Source organism: Primulina huaijiensis, chromosome 11 (genome assembly GCF_012295235.1).
Source record: "Primulina huaijiensis isolate GDHJ02 chromosome 11, ASM1229523v2, whole genome shotgun sequence".
Taxonomy (NCBI): Eukaryota; Viridiplantae; Streptophyta; class Magnoliopsida; order Lamiales; family Gesneriaceae; genus Primulina; species Primulina huaijiensis.
Window position 1 is genome coordinate 6,814,649 of NC_133316.1, and position 3,863 is coordinate 6,818,511.

The window sequence follows — 3,863 nt, forward strand, 5'->3', positions numbered from 1 at the left end:
CTTCCGTATAAAGCTTCATAAGGTGCCATGCTGATTGAAGACTGGTAGCTGTTATTATACGTGAACTCGACAAAAGGCAATTTGGAATCCCAACTTCCCGGGAAATCAATCGTACAAGCCCTTAGCATATCTTCAAGCATTTGGATAACCCTTTCTGATTGACCGTCACTTTGAGGATGATACGCGGTGCTAAAAGCCAATTTCGTTCCCAAAGCTCGATGCAAACTCTTCAAAAACTTTGATGTAAACCTTGGATCACGATCTGAAACTATCGTCACCGGTATCCCATGAAGTCTCACAATCTCCTGAATATAAGTCTCGGCATATTGATTCATAGGATACGTCGTCTGGACAGGAAGAAAATGCGATGACTTGGTCAATCGATCCACGATCACCCAAATAGAATTGAATCCTTTCTGCGTCCTTGGCAACCCAACAACAAAATCCATGGTTATGTGCTCCTATTTCCATTGCGGTATAGGCAAAGAATGCAACAATCCCGCCGGTCTTTGGTGTTCGATCTTAACCTGCTGACAGGTTAGACATTCAGAAACAAATAACATGATATCTTTCTTCATACCTGGCCACCAGTAAAGACGTCGAAGATCTTGGTACATCTTGGTACTACCGGGATGTACAGAATATGGCGCTGTATGAGCTTCAATAAGTACCTCTTTTCGAATGTCATCACCCATAGGAACACATATTCTACCTCGAAAGGTCAGTAACCCATCACGATTCGACCCAAACTCAGAAACTCCTATCAGATCACTTTTCCTCTTCAACTTTAATAACTGAGCATCCAGCTGTTGTTCTTTCAAAATTCGATCAAATAAAGTTGAGTGAAGAACTAGAGCAGACAATCGAGCAACTGTACCTGAAGATACCAAATTGATCTCATTTCTTTGCAAATCAAGCAACAAAGGTTTAGAAATCATGGAACCCAATAATAAACTCGATTTGCGACTCAAAGCATCCGCAACCACATTAGCTTTTTCAAGATGATAGCTAATGGTGCAATCGTAGTCTTTCACAAGTTCTAACCATCTCCGCTGCCGCATATTAAAATCCTTCTGCGAAACAAATAACTCAAACTTTTGTGATCTGTAAATATTTCACATTTTTCACCATATAGATAATGCCGCCAAATATTTAAAGCAAAAACCACAGCCGCCAACTCCAAGTCATGAGTGGGATAGTTCTTCTCGTATTCCTTCAACTGACGAGAAGCATATGCTATCACTTTCCCACGCTGCATCAACACGGCACCTAACCCCTGCTTTGAAGCATCTGTATATACAACAAAATCTTCAGTACCACAAGGAAGTACTAAAACAGGAGCATAAGTCAACTTATCTTTCAATGTTTGGAATGCTTGTTGGCACTCTATGGTCCATTCAAACTTGGTAGCCTTCCGTGTCAAACTTGTCAATGGCAAAGTTATCTTTGAAAAGTCGGCTATGAACCGTCGGTAATACCCTGCCAAACCAAGAAAACTCCTTACCTCTGAAACTGTCTTTGGAATGGACCATTGTTTAATAGATTCAATCTTGGATGGATCAACAGATATTCCTTCTTTCGAAACAATATGGCCCAAAAATGACACCTGCTCTAACCAGAACTCACATTGCTTTAACTTGGCATACAATTGCTTATCCCTCAACAGCTGCAACACAATCCTCAAATGCTCACGATGAAGATCTCGTGTCTTTGAGTAGATCAAGATGTCATCAATGAAAACAATGACAAAAGTATCCAAATACGGCTTAAAGACACGATTCATCAAATCCATAAAAACTGAAAGAGCATTGGTTAGCCCAAACGACATAACCAAAAATTCATAATGGCCATACCTCGTTCTAAACGCAGTTTTTTGTATGTCCTCCTTTTTCACCTTCAGTTGATGGTAACCGGACCAAAGGCCGATCTTCGAAAATATTGCTGCTCCTTGCAATTGATCAAAGAGATCATCAATACGTGGCAAAGGATATTTATTCTTCACTGTTACCTTGTTGAGTTCTCGGTAGTCAATACATAATCGCAATGATCCAACCTTCTTCTTTACGAAGAAAACTGGAGCTCCCCATGGTGAGGAACTAGGTCAGACAAAACCTTTATCTAATAGCTCCTGCAATTGAGTCTTCAATTCTTTCATTTCAGTAGAAGCCATTCTGTATGGAGCCTTGGAAATTGGGGTTGTACCTGAAATTAAATCAATAACAAACTCCACCTCTCGATCAGGTGGTAAACCAGACACATCATCAGCAAACCCGTCAGGATAATCCTGAACCACATCAATATTCTATAATTGCAAATTACTTTCCTTTCGCACATCCACCACAGAAGCCAGAAAACCCGAACAACCTTTGTGCAACAACTTATTAGCTTGAAGGCAAGAAATAATAAGAATATTCATTGAAGAGCCTAGACCAACAAAAACATCACTATCATGGTCATCGGCTAAAAATTTCACTGTCTTGCCCACACAATCAATCACCGCACGATACGCAGATAACCAATCCATACCCAATATAACATCGAATTCAACCATCAGAATAACAATAAGATCAGCAAACAACAATCTCGTACCCATCTGTACCGAACATGCCTTAAGAATACTAGTAGTACAAATCTCATCATCAGAAGGCAACATAATAGTAAAGTGCAATGGCATAACAGTAGCTTCCACAGATATAGAATGCATAAACACTTCAGACATAAAAGAATGGGTTCCACCAGTATCAATCAATGTAATTGCTTTTTTGCCATAGATTAAAATATTACATGATATCACAGAAGAATCAGGATTAACACTTTCCTTCGTCATTGCAAAAATTCGGCCTTGAACTTTTCCTTTATCAGAAGAGAGAGGACATTTCATTGCCATGTGTCCCATCTCCTTGTATCTAAAACATCTTCCACTACCCACCAAACACTCACCCTTGTGTGGCTTTCCACACTTAGAACATAATGGTCGCGCTCCATATCTGAATAAGGCGCAGAAGGTTTATTGCGTTGCTCCATTTTGCCTTTTCCTTTGTAACCACCTCGAGTACTAGTGCTTGTGTAGAGGCCTAAAAATCCTTACTTGAAAATTTGCGGAAAATTTAAAATTTTTCTTTTAAAATAAATGGAGTGCCTCATTCATACCAAAAACTGATAAAATATTTAACGTTCAAAACAGCAGCGGAAGAAATTATTACTTGCCAAAATAACAAGTTAAAGTATTCAATAACTAATAAAATATTTGAGCATCAAAATGGCAAGTGCTGAAACTGAGGTCCTCGGGTGCCACTACTGCCGACTCGAGCTAGCTCACTGGTCCCCGCCCTCGATCCCGACATCATCAGTACCTACAACAATCAAGTCTAGTGAGTCTAAAGACTCAACATGCATATATCGTAAATAACGAGTAAATATAGTAAAATTGCATGGGAGTAAAATTTCATGTCATGAGGCATATCGTAAAATGTCGTGTCATGATTAATTATAATACGTGCATAGCTGAACTGAAAATCATAGTGAAACTGTTTGCTCCTTGGAGCCCTGTACTGAAATAGCATATAATAATTTTCTGTGAGATTATGGTCTACGCAAGTGGTCCCTGAACTGAACTGAACTGAGCTGACCGATACTGGTGACCGGACCGATACTGGGGATCGGATTTACGTCTGATCAGACTACTGCCACAGTACTGGGTGAAACAACTGAACTGACCGGTAACTGGTGACCGGGCCGATACTGGGGACCGGACTTAAGCATGATAGTAAAGTGACCACAAGCAATATCGCATAAATCTCAAAATTTGTATTTTTGCACGTAATATAATTAAATAACTGAATTAAATATCCTGTACCCATTTT